This window comes from Falco punctatus, assembly GCF_963210335.1.
Source record: "Falco punctatus genome assembly, chromosome: 3".
Classification (NCBI taxonomy): domain Eukaryota; kingdom Metazoa; phylum Chordata; class Aves; order Falconiformes; family Falconidae; genus Falco; species Falco punctatus.
This window is the reverse complement of record NC_137582.1, coordinates 9,762,326-9,776,276: the sequence shown is the minus strand read 5'-3', so window position 1 is coordinate 9,776,276 and position 13,951 is coordinate 9,762,326. Positions and strand designations below refer to the sequence as shown.

At 36.9% G+C, this 13,951-nt stretch overlaps 1 protein-coding gene across 15 annotated transcripts in view; it reads right to left on the bottom strand.

The window, feature by feature from the left end:
- Window positions 1–13,951, bottom strand: part of CDH18 (cadherin 18) — a 689,972-nt gene that overhangs the window by 199,425 nt on the left and 476,596 nt on the right. For 12 of the 15 annotated variants that reach the window (XM_080377753.1, XM_080377755.1, XM_080377756.1 and 9 more), the window contains one exon: window positions 2,126–4,576. The gene's annotated coding sequence lies outside the window, so the exon portion shown is untranslated. The remainder of the gene's footprint in view (window positions 1–2,125; window positions 4,577–13,951) is intronic. The other 3 variants (XM_080377751.1, XM_080377750.1, XM_080377752.1) reach the window with 1 other exon arrangement.

The following is a 13,951-nucleotide window of genomic DNA, read 5'->3' as shown; positions in this document are numbered from 1 at the left end:
CCCATAACACAGGTACTTTCTTCCATCTCTTCCATGAAAATCTTTAACAAGAGAATAGTTACTGCCAAATGTGTAGGAAAATCATTAGGTAATAACCCTTGTGATCCTGCTGGACTATACAAGATTTATACCAGTAACCTAAGGTCAGAATCTGTATTTCTAACAATAAGGTCATCAGCTATCTTATTGCCCCCAAAATTCAGGCATTTATCATGCTTTCCAATATTTTATTGAAAACTTTTATTTTTATTTTTATCATTCTTACAATTCAATGACTGCTATCTATCACACAGCCTTGGCATTGATTTCCAGTATAGTAATGCAACTATATCCCCATGGCAACTTGTTTTCAGATAACTTCTCAAGCCATGCATCTACCAACCCACAGGAGATGGCCTATATTCTTACAGTCATTCCTAAAAATATGTTATATTTATTTAAAAACACCCTAATCTTCCATTATCAGCCTACAATCCTTGTAGTTTGTGTAATTTTATCAATTCCCTCACTTGCTTAGTTCCTTCCTTCCTTCCTTTCTAACAATCCTGTATTCATTATTCAGCAGTTGAAGTTAGCTTCCACCCAAAGCCCAAGGAGACTGTAGGAGGAGGTGAGACAGAGGTAGTGCATCTAAATTTCATGGATAGAGGAATGTTGTCACTAGGCAACACATGGTTTCCTCCAACATTCTAGAGCTACCAAAATATGCAGTCCACTTCCTCCAGTTTTCTTCTAATTTCCTGCCTTCTCACTTCAGTCTAGCCCACTTAATGGACAGAAAACCCTTCAGCTTATTTTGCTGAGTCAGTCTTTCTGTGGTTGTGCTGCAGCTGGCTTCCCAGGGGAATGAATAAGCATCAGCCATGTTATTACAAAGGAGAGAGGAACACAGCTGGGAGCAGTCCATCTGGTAGCAATGAGCAAGCAGATTGGTTTGCCTGGGTCAAATCTGCATCTCAGTTACATCCACACAAAAAAAGCATACCCCACACTTCTTCCAGCTAGTCCTACTTAACTAAAACATGACACTGTTCCTTTGCTTCCCAAGCCTGCTGTTTATTGCTGTAAAAGGATCAAGATTCTGTGTATTCAAAAAGCTGCAGAAAGCAGTTTGTCTGAGAGTCGGGAAATCTTACGGCATTCTACTTCCCTGCACTTGTATATAAACAAAAGGCACTACAATATATTAAAGCTATGTTCATAATTCCTAAGCTAATAAAACTACATCAATATTACGAACTTCTGTCTCAGTTGCTTTCATATTTTCAGTCCTAAGGAAAGCAGAAATTTAATTTTTAAAACAATTTGTTGATGTGGTGAAGGTTTTAAATATATTGTATATTAGGTGCAGAGTTGAAATATTTTTTCTTGCATGACTGTCCTCAAATAACAGCTTAAGTGCTTAATACACTTGCAAATATGTCTAAAATTTCTAAGTCCAAGCGTCAAACATTACAGTTCTAGTTTATGTTCTCACATCCAAATCTACCCTGTAAGATTCATTATTATATATTGCTTTCTGCTGCAGGAGTATTTTCTCCTGGGGTGAAATACAAAGCAGTTAACACCTGGATTTTGAAAAAGAAATTTTAATCTGACATGATTTAAAAAAGCATTTGAATTAACAGACAAGCACGGTGCAAACAGAGCTGACAGTCATATACAGTATAAAACAGAGTGACATTTTTAGTAGCATGCAAATAAAGCCGACAGGCATGTCTTTATTCAATTAGTTCCCAGTTTCCAAGGGCAGAGTTGTTTGCACACATCCACACTGCGCCCTCTAATTTTAGAGACTTTCTATACTGAATATTTAAAACTACTTAGTATCCAAATCAATTTAACAGAATGTCACTTAATGTACTTCTCAGTTTTGGCTTTCAGTAATTTACTCTGTATACCTCAACACTGCTCACGACCTCATCCATAATTACATCCAAGCAAATCTCTTGGCCTTTTGTTTTTTTGTTTTTTTTTTTTAAAAAGTATTTCAGTTTCAGAATACTTAGACTTCCACGTGTGCACATTTTTATATGCTTCTCAGGACTATAAAAGTTTCATACCAATCCATCTGTATATCCTACTTACTTCTGTGGCTAAAATAGCAGGTAAAACAGGCACTTACTGTTCAGCGGTTACAGGGCACTTCTCCACTCCTTTTCCAAATGACTTGCCAAATCGAACCTACTGCCTCTTTAGCTGCAGGGAAACAAAAAAACAAAAAAACCCCACACATGTCAGAATTCAAGGAACTGAGGGAGAGGTTATTTCACTATAAAAATCTCTTCCAGAGGAAGTCAAAAGCAGTGTAACATTGGCATTGAACTTTTCCTCGTAACAGGTAATAAGAATCTCTGAAATTAAAAAAGCCTTCAGAAGAACACTATGGTGGGGCATAAAGGTAACACCGAGAGAGAGAGAGAGAGAGAGAGAAAGACAGAAAAAGAGAATGAAAGACAGAAAAAGAGAGAGAAAGAAAAAGAGAGAAAGAGGAAAAAAACACCAAAAAAGAGAAGCAATGATATTAAAAATATACTACTAAATGTAAATGTAAAAAGAGCAAATCCATCACCCTCACTTATCTCAATTTTCTATTTTTTTACAATACTGTGAACCATGAATATTTCAAAATAATTTTTTCTAATGCCTTCTCCAGCAGTCTAGTGTATCAAAGGAATGGCCAGGGTTTGTGCCTACCTCCGCATTGATATCACATTTATTTATTTATTTATTTATTATAATTTGCAAGTCAAAATATGTTGCCCCTCAATACTGAATTAAACTTCTCTGAAGAAGCTTTTGATTTTTGATTTTTTTTTTAAATACAAAAGCTACAAATTTCCATGGGAGAAAATGCAATTGAATAAAAGGCAGCTGTGAGAAGCTTACATTCTCTGAATTACGTGATAGCTGTTGATTACTTCACATTCCCCAAAGGTATCGGTATCAGCAAGCAATGCTGTGCTAACACTGGCCATTCAACAGAGTTATTAATAACTGCAATTCTGGCAGAAATCAAATATGCTGGAATTTTTCCCATAAAATTAGCGTGGTGAAACATCTACAATTTAAAGTAAGCCTCACTTACAGGACAACAGATAGCATCTAAGAAAATTAAACTTTAAACAGTCATTTCAGATGAAACGTATGTTAGAGATGTCACCATCTTAAACACAGACATGTTTCACAAAGCATGTAAAAGCTCATCATGACTAAAACATGAAATAGGAACAGTATGATTTCTAAAAGGAAAGTCAGCAGCATTTTCATACCTCTTGTCAACACCAGACACAGCTTTTAAATGCCCACCACCAGTTACAAAATTTCTGTCTATTCACAGCAGTGGGTGGTGATGCTGAAAGACTACCCCAAGAGCCCTGTTGTGCTATGCACAGCCACTCTTCACACACCACCAGGAGACAGCCCCTGTACTGCACAGGTGAAAATGCATTAAAAAATGTATTTTTGAAGAGAAACATTCTTTGAATGAAAGAAGCCATTATCTCCATCTTACAAACGGAAAAACAAGGCATGCTGAATGTCATGGGGTAAAACAAACTTGAAAGCAGCATTTCGATAAAATGAGGTCTGAACAACATTGCCCGGTGTACTAGTGTAGGTGCGTGCGGGAGAGGAGCACAGATGACCTGCCACCAACTTCACAACCTTCGGGGCAGGAGACTAAGAGGTAGTGGCAAGCCAGCTGGTAACAGCGCCGTGGGTTTAGCTGTGGAAAAAGCCAAAGTGACTGGCTGGATGTGACGGGATCAGCAAGGCCCCTGCTAACCCCCACGAAGGAGGGGGCTGCTGACTCTCAGCACTGAGAGCCCGGGGTGAGGCCTGCAGGGGAGCAGGGCTGCCCCAGCGTCCTGGGGCACGGCCACCACCACACGGAATGGCCTCTCCCCAGCCGGCGGTGCTGGCCATGGCCATGAGCAGGGGCGCCGCGGCGTTGTCAGGTGTGAGCATGCACGCTGTGCCAAAACGGTAAGTGTGTCATACACCCCTGCGCGTACACCCTGCCCCAGCTGTCCTGTGGCAATATCCGCGCAAGCGCAGAAATGGAAACCTGTGTCCGTGAGCTGAGCTGTTCCCTTCTGGCAGCCGCCTCACCCCCAGACTTCCCATGACGGCAACCAACCCGCAGAAGTACTGCAAGGCAGCTGTAGCAGAACGTGAGACAGGTTTTTCTAATATCCCGTCCATTCCAAGTACCTTAGCCACCAACCTGCTTTCCAAAGATTTTTCTTTATTTTCACAGAAAAAAAAAAAAAGAAAATTTACCAATGCTACAATGAAAATTTTATCAAGAAAATACCTTTTTGTTTTTCTTGGGGAGCAATATTTTCAAAAATTTGTGTTATTTCTACTCTTGCACCACAGGAAACCTCTGGTTAGAGGTAAGAGCTCCTGTAACAAAAAATAATGTTTATTTTCTATAGACAGAGTACTTTATCAAGTGCTTAATTAATCTCCCTTCCTCACCTCTTTCAAATTAATTTCATCTTTATCATCTCCAGAACGACACCTGCCAGGACAGCTGCTCTTGCTAGGGGTTTCTCTGGATGCTCAAGTCCTGCAGAATGAAAACAGAGTCGGAGTCAGAACACAATGTTGGGAGGGCACAAACCAGGACAATGGTGTGGTGGTTCCACTGCACCGGGTCCAAAGGCTAATCCATAAAAAATAAAATATTACCACTGCAAACTTTGCAGAAGAGATCTGGGAAGAAAGATCAAGGAATAGAAAGGGCAAACCACTTTTCAGTCCTCTTTTTCAGAACTCCTGGAGAGCTCTAAAGGGGAAGGTGACTGCAAACCACCAACAGAAAAGCAGAAGAGGCAAAGCAAGGCCGTGGTGCTACCAACTGGTTTTGCCATTAGAACACAGGGAAAGCACAAGTGAGAGCTGCTATGAGACCCCTTTCTTCCACAGAAACAACAAGCAATACCTGCCTGAACAGTTCCCTATCTCAGATTCTTCCCTTACTTTCTTGTGCTGGTTCAATCCAAATGATTTCATGTCAACTCTTAAATACAGGATGCATTTACATTTTTTTAATGGGAAAAAGTACAGTATGGAAATATGCAAGGTGAGGTTAAAAGGTTGCATAAGTTAAACTTGTATATTAAATGCTATTCATTGAAAAATATTTTTTAAATATGTTAATAATGCATTTTTAAGAATATTGGAATGATTACATACAAAGCTGGAGACAATACTCAGAACTGATTACTCTGCAAAACAGGATAATAAAGAGAAAAAAATCTCAACAATAAAATTAGAAACTTATAGTCTGAAGTACCATGCTGTCAGCATCCCAAGCCCTACAGTCCCAGTGCTTTTGCAGCATTCCAACATATGCATTAATTAGGAAAGAGTAATTCCAAACTCCTTTTTCTAGACATAAAGAATGTCAAAACTCCATAATTATTTACTAAAGAATTCAAAGCTAACCAGATTTTATTTTCTATTAAAAAAAATCAACCATAAATTTCTCCTACAGCTTTTTATTTCCTCTATCCCTTTTCAAAGGGTTACAACGGAGTTATCTTGTAGAAAGGAAAAAGTTGTTGCTTCTTATTAGCTCTTCATGGCATCCCACAAAACCAACTGCACCAGTGAACATTTATCTAATGATGAACAGAAAAGGAAAATGATTACATTTGTCAATTTGTAATAAAATAAAGTTTTTTCATAGGTCTTAACAAGTAAGAAAATGTTTTTCTCCTTTCTGGATTGCAGTATAATCACAAGACAAAAACCACAGGCATACACAGAAATAAGACATTGTTTTCAAACCAGCACAAAACAGTTTACTAATGCTGTTCTTATTTTTAGTCCTGTAATTTTTCCTTGAAATTATAGGTGGGATCAATATCGTACAGACTTGTTTCATTGCTGATATCCCAATGAGGTTCTAGAGGAACCAGAACACAACTGATGTATTGCTATGCAAATTTTGTAGTAAAGGTTTCTAAACCTCCCAAAACCTATAGTTTGAGGCAATACTGTTACAGCAACTGAAGTAGTGAACTTGCTTATACTTAAATATTAACAACTGAGTTTTGACCTTACTCAATAAAACTTTCTACAGAAAAATGACGGGCTTCAAGAAGTCTTGTTGGCTGTTCAGTGTGATTGTTGTGGAAGCAACTGCTTAGCGTAAGGAAACGGTTAGCTGAGGAACTGATCAGGAAATGAATAAAAAGAGTTACCAAGGAGCTCAGTAGCACCTGGAGCAGTAAGACGTTAGGTAAGTTCAACGGAGTTCAACAAGTTCAACAGTTCAACAAGACAAACTGGCTGAACACTAAATTGTAGTAGCGCAATCTGAAAATGCCCTACTCAGCATTTTGTTATTCTCTGCTTGCTTTTTAGAACTAAATGACCAAAAGAGTGGGCTGAACAATCTACCCGATAGTACCAGGCTTTTAATACTCAATCTGTAATGGCCGGACCTCAGCCCCCTACATGTCTGCTACCTCCTATGTTCCAAACAGTCTCATGTATCTTTTGCATTAAAAGGGCCTGAAGTAATAATTTTAAATCATTTTTAAACTACGTAACCTGCTCTTCCTTCAGTAGCTCATTACAATATAGTATAAAGTGCATTTGGAAATTTATTTCTTTAAAACTGACTAATAATTGGGAAAAAATATATATAAAGAACTCATTTACATTCTTGAGATCTAGCAAAATAAAGCACGACACATTCACCATTTACTGCAACTACAGCCATTTAAATCAAATGCAGGAAAATGCAGCTACTCACAGAGTCAGCAAGAGATATGAGTTTGTAACTCTATTTATAAATATTAGGGTAATTCCTGCATGTTTTTTTTTTTTTTTTTTGGGGTGGGGGGTGGGGGGTGGTGGTGGTGGTGGTGTCTGGCATTTATCTGTCCTTTCTAAGAAGAAAATAATTCTCACAATTTCTAGTAGACACTGTTATAAGCCCAAACACAGTGTGTCTATTTATCATACCAACCCATGAACTTTGCTTATTCCTATCAGTCCTCAACATTGCCTTCCTCATCCTACATCCTTTCTTTATTGTGTAAAAGTTTTATTGATATTATTATAATTAAGACTAGGAATTTAGACTCCAGATATGGCTTGCTTTACCAGTGTTGATTTTATTCTCAGGCAGAAATAAAAAGCCTGTTAAATGACTTCAGAAACCAATTACTTTATTTCAAACTATCCATGTATAGTATCTCTTGGAAGCTGCTGAATGCTCTGGATTCCTATAGATGTCTTTCATAATGTTACCATTCAGGTAGTTCTTAATGAAGAATATATGTAGTATGAACTAGCCATCTGCTTTGTAACATTATTGATATTTTCCCAATTGCTCTGTAGAAAACTACAGCATAGCATCACGAATCCAATAACAACACACATAATGATAACTTCTGTCAACAGAATGACCCTAGATGATCCTCTGGAAATCTAAAATACTTATAAAACATGGGCAGAGTAAACTTATAAAACACGGGCAGAGTGAAAAAGAATACATTTCAATTAACAGAAGTGTTTTGTGTACTTGCTAAAGAACGGCTACTTATATATTCATCGGTCCTGACAGTGACTGACAGAGAAAACCTTTAGGAAACAACTTCTGGGAATCAATTTAAAGTGTGGAAATGCTGGTTCTGAAATGATTATTTTAAAAATTTCTAAAGTCGCCTCTGCCACTGTACGGTAGTTATTATTACCAACGAGGAACAAACACTGTATGTGGTTATTCTTTTCACTTGTGACTAAAGGAAAAAAAAATATTTTTTTTTTTTAAAAAAGTATCCTAAACAATTTGGTACATCTTTTGACCAAGCATTAGACAAAACGGAGAGTGTGTATTCAAAGCCTTTACTTTAACTGTGTGAGGATTCATCCCTTGTGTGGCTCCAGTAATTGCAGCGGGCTTACAGCAAAAACAGACTAAAGCTCATTGCACAAACAGTGCTACTATTTGTAAACTGCTACACATTACTGATCAGAGCAACCAGTTATGTTTTAACTTACATCCCAGCTGTGTCAACAGAAAAGCTCCTGGCAGATTAAGACAAGAAGTTCAGCACTGCCTTCTATGTCTTCAAGCAAATAGAACACACAGATAGCAATTTAAAATAATAGGACAGCTATTATCAAATAAGTTTGAAGTGAGCAAGGCAGGTTTTCCCCTTTTCTCTAATTCTTGCCTGAGATGCAGCAAAGTAAGATCACCAAGATCATTTGCCATTAGCAAAGCTTAAGGTTGGAGGCTTTCTGGTCTCTGTTAGGTGCATGCATTCCTCAGTGTACTGTTCTTGTTTCTATACTTGGCTAGAATCCCACTGAGCAAATGGATTCCATGTGCAGGAGCAGAACGAAATCAGGCTTTTAGTGCGACAGCTTTTCTCCTTACACTGGCTAGGGAGAAATAATACACATTCAAAGTATAAAAGGATAAATATATATAATTTCAGGGAATCTATTTACTGAACAAATATGTAACAGGTTTTAGAAACTCATAACTGAGGTTTACATGTAGTCAACATTAACTACTTATGCCACAAGATATAATCAGTAAAGTTCAAGAAGTAGGGAAAATAAATTAGCTGATAAGCCACTTAGCTACTTAACTCTGTTCAGCAGTGTTTAGTCACCACAAAAACAGAGCAAACAAAATTAGCTCAGTAATATGAACTAGCTCCCGTAGGACATCAGTATTTCTAAACTGTTGGATCCAGGAAAAAAACAGTGGATCCAGGGAAATGCCCTACAACCTCCAGGTTGTGTTTGCATTCCACATAAGAAAGCTCAGGAATCCTAAAACTCACTGGTACCTTGGTGCCTCCTGCTGTGACACTGAGGCATAAACACCTGGTATAGGCAGACTCCCAGCTCCATGGATATAAAATCCAGAGGACCTAGAAAAACTCTGATCTATAACACCCTGACATGAATTCAGGCAAAGGTCTACGAAAACTGTCTACCAAATGGATTAAGCCAAACATGTTTCTGATTAGGTGCTATGACTTGAGGTACTCAATGCCTTTTTCACCTCAACCGTTATTGGAAAAAAAAAAAAAAAAAAACCTTCAGGAATCACAGGCCCCTTAGGACAATGGCAAAGTCTGGAGTAAGGAAGACACCCTTGGTGAAGGAGAATCATGTTAGGGAACTTCTAAACAATTCTAAACAAATTCTTCAGAATTAAACATCCTAATACTGTTTGGGCATAAGTTGTCTTAAGCAATAAAGACAAGAAACCAGTAATTTCTTTAACAACTTTTTTACAAATTTTAATGTATCATGAACACTTGCTTGCTGTTTCCTGTGTTCTTTTTAGTATACTTCCACATTATGTCTAGGTAGGGGGAAAAAATATAAATGGGTGATCTCAGCATGCTATACATCTCAGTCAAATGTTAGCAGTTATCATTCAGTTACCCTGCAGAGATCTTTTTGTCACATACAATAGTAAAGTACAGGTTGCTACAGAATGTTAACATCTAATGAAAGACCCTATATGATGAAATGTAAGAGACCACCAAGAGTGCTTTGTCAATTATCTTACAAAAGCTTCTGAGCAAGTGTAATTTGAGGTTTAAGGCAAGCAGAAAGAGTACAGCCCTGACTGCCATCTTGACAACATGGATATAAGTCAACTCGATGAGGAAAGAACAGATAATTTGACATAAGGCATGTTGCAGCAAGGTTAACTGCAATGTCTTTCACTTCATCTATTTAGCCTAAAAATATTTTAAACTGTGTGGTCTATTTTGAATGCTATAGACAAATGCTCATACTTTAATTTTATCTTTACTTTGCTTTCATTGGGTTTGGTTAGTGATAACGGGATAATAAAGTATTCCTTACCTAAGCATGACTAAAATCTATAAACTGGATCCTGGAACAGCCTAACAAGAATGCCAGACCCAAACCTGCCCCAGCCTCTCTGGGGCTGCAGTGGAGGACTGACATGGCAAGATGCTACTGCAAGGCCCATGGAAGCAGGACCATCTCCTGGTGACTCCCGGTGTCCTTGAGGGATGTCTGGGATACAGTAAGATTTTCAAGCACACACTTAAGTCTCTAGCTTTGTAGGAGTATAACTGTGACAGATTTTGCATTAAGGTTTGATGTTTGAATGTTTTATAGTATATAATAGAATGCAAGTATACAACTTTACAGTAATTGGACCAAGCACAAACTACTGTTTGTTGGGATATCTACTGTTATGTGATTCAAGGATATTGGCCTGTTCCTTTCGGGATGTAAAGATTTTTTCAAAGCTGTAATGTGCTTCCCTAGGAATTATTCAGTGTGTTTTCACAGCAAGATTTACTATCATCAGATCCACATACTAAACACAAATGATTGTTGCAGCCTTTATAAATTTGAAGTTTTGTTTCCTATATATATATATAAATATTTTGTTTGGTTCTGAACACATCTAAATTGAAGACTCAAAGGGAAAACATAGATCTTCACTTGAAACGGAACCCATTAACTTCAATGTTGCACAAAGATAACTGAACAAGGTTACATCCTGAAGCAATCCCAACAGGTAAGTTTATGCTTGTCTGACCTGCCCTGCTTTTGCAAGTGGTGAAAGCACAAAAAGCATTAAAACTTTTCAAAAAATTATTTATTTTCTTGCAATATGAATGTCTATCATACAATAATGTAAGAAAATAACTAATATAATTTACAAATCACTATAATTAACAATACAGGATTTTTTTCTGTATTTTTGTCTTGCCTATAACTGTATTTCAGTAATGTGTTTTATAGCACATTATACTACTTCAGAAAATCCATATTTAAGTATCTTTGCTAATCTTCTATTTGCATGGGAAAATGATTTTTCTGATACTGATTCCTACTCATTTTTTCCAAATAAAACCCATTTATTCCTGTATTTAATTTGGGGTAGAAGCTAGTGCTGCAGATTAATAAGTGGATAAAAACATTTTCCCATTCATATTCCTCAGAAAGCATCTTTCATCAATAATTTTGAAATCCTAGAGGGGGAAAAAAAGAGAATCACCATGTCAGAAAGACTTCAATATATATTCTAAAAAGGTGTGCTGCCAACAAGGTTTAGGGATGTACTGTGCCTTCTATCACTATTCTGAGCAAGGAATGACTCTGCTTACAGTGTCACTGAGACATGTTAATTCAAAACCACCACCCAGAACCTATTTTCCTCTTGTTCCAGGGTCACCATGCATATGGAAAATATAGCTAAATCCTTTTCATTCCTCCCCTTCTCTCGGCTTCCTGGGTGTACATAAGCCCAAATGTAAGAGCTGAATAACCCCAAAGAATGGCAGAAGTGGGGCAGATCTAAAAACAAAGTGACACCTAGCTATCATGTAAGGTTATGAGGGACTTGCAAATGCACGTAACCCAGGAGCTTGACCTTAACACTGTTGTTCTGAACAAAGTTTTAATAAAACATCCAGAAGTGATGGGTAATCAACACCATGAAAAGAAGGCCATGTTTTAAAATGTTAAGATGCAAATTAAAATTCCTCTCTGCAAAAACTTCTGAAGATTTAAAAAACAGCAGGTGAATCAATTTTTACAGAAATATTTTGTTGTTCCATTCTACTTTTTCCTCTTATATTGACAAGGATGTGCTAACTCTGTGCCATTATGGAATAACTTGCCAAAATATTTTGTGTTGACAAATACACCTGAGGTGCCAAATGCTACCTTTCCAAAAATAATCTTTATAAAGGTGCAAGTCTCTACTGCAGACAAAATTATCAGTGAACACAGTTAAGCATAATGGCTTTAAAAAGGTCTCCTATTTTGAAGTCAATCTAGTCACTTCATGGGGATATTTGCTGAGCCAGGAAAGATACTCTTCCTTTGATGGAATGTTCAGCACAAACAAGCAGTTTGAACTTTACAATTCTTCTGAAAAATCTGAGATTCTCCTGCATACCAAGAAATATCCAAGACAATTAAAACGGAAAAAATGTAGGAGAAAAAATGATAATAAAGAAAGATACAACAAAAGCTTTGAATGCTAGAGATGAAGACAATTTAGATGCAAGAAAACATCTATTCATAAATGAAGCTTCTTTCAAAACCCCATCTATCAGTCACTTTTTTTTTTTTTTTTTTTTTTTTACTAATAAATCCCCAACTGGAAAACTATCTCCAGGAAAGTACTTTGGTTTTGTTAGAGAGGGAAATTGAGTTGGAAGAATTATATTCTATGGCCTTCTAAGTGTAAGGGCAAAGTCTGGCAAGTGTGTTTTGCCTTTGGACTAGTGGAAGGTGGCAAGACATTCCCTGAATTTTAATTACTAGAAAAACTTGCGGGTTTTTTCTTTTTTTTCTCTCCTGTGTACATCATGTTCATTGATGCAGTGATTACTCATTTTTTCATTAGACTAAGAAAAGGTCAATAGATGTAGGTAGACAGTGTTTAAACTGGCGTGTTCAAAGATGCCGAGGCCACTTATTGGAGGAACCTTAACACCCTGGAAACATTTTGCCAAGATTTTATGTCAAACTATATCTTCTCAAGTCTGTATTTCAAAAACTAAACCCCTGGTTTGACTTGTAGGTGTTACACACACAGCAGTTGCCAGAGAAGTATCAGGAGACACTCAAAAAATGCGTAAGGATTTAGCCATAAACACTCCTGCGCTTCTCTTAAGAGAACTTCGCTCTCTCATGACAAACTAGAAAGTCTTTCTGCTTCCTTCTTCCTCCCATAATTTTGAGTAAAATTTGAATAGGAGTGGATAAATAAATAAAATGGGTGTCTCAAATTAGAGATACTATCCTCAACTCTGGAAAATTTCTGTTTCCTTCCCACCTCAGCAACTTTTGTGTTTTTTTTTCCCCTGACCTTTGGGGGTTTTTTTTCCAACTTTGGGTTGTTTTCCACCTATCATAGCCCCCTCCCACTTCAAAGAGCTACGAACATGATATCCATAAAAGACTGAGACGTAAGTTGGTACTAAAGGGATACAATCTATATAAATAAGCAAATTATTACCAACAGAATAACACATACCATTTTCAGGTAAAAGTTATAAAAATTTAAGGATTCACACCAAAATATGCTTAGAGTTCCTCATATCCAACACTAATCTAAGAGTAATTTAAAAACAATTTGCAAATAATGAAAAAACATAGCCTGAATAAGGTATTCATAAGATGACTTGTTTAAATGGCACCAGAGACTTGACAAAACCGTATAGATTATGTTTTTACCTTAATCTCTACTTTCCTTAAAACAAGATCTTATTTATTTCAAAGAATTCAGAAAAAGGTGAGCAAAGACTTACTAACACACACAGTCAAAGGTGGCTTTCTAAACTTCTTCCAATTCTAAAGGCACAGTTGTTTTTTTGAGAGAAATATTTTCTATGGAAGTGTTGATCTGAAACCCAGAAATGAAATATGATCACTTTTGTCTATATAGCAGGAAAAAAATCTTTTTAAAAAATGATTCTTCAACTGTCTGAAGTCCTCAAAGAACTGCTTTGTGTAAATCCACAAATTGTATACCTAAAATCTTGAAAGTCTTATATTCAAATGACATACACAAAGACTGCAATGCAGAAAGGAAGAACTATTCATACCAATTTCGGCTTGAAAAATTAGGGGACAAGCTCTGAAAAACTTAAAGATTATATTACTAAAGATTACTCTAGATAATCACTGAATAACATTTCATAAGCAAAAGCTAAAAAAGTGTTAGCCTGTTTACTAGAAAAGAAGATCTGCAAGGATAGTTACCTGGCAAAGGTAGTTAACTGGGATAGTTAACTAAACATAGTTATTCATTAAAGAGGTCAAGTTCTCTGAGTGCTACTTTCATTTTTAGTTTCTTGGGGTTTTATACTGTTGGCCATTTTTCCATCAAACTGTAATTTCCATTCACTGTTCAGTGTTTTCCATGTGGTCCTAAAATCACAAAAAGTAAGGA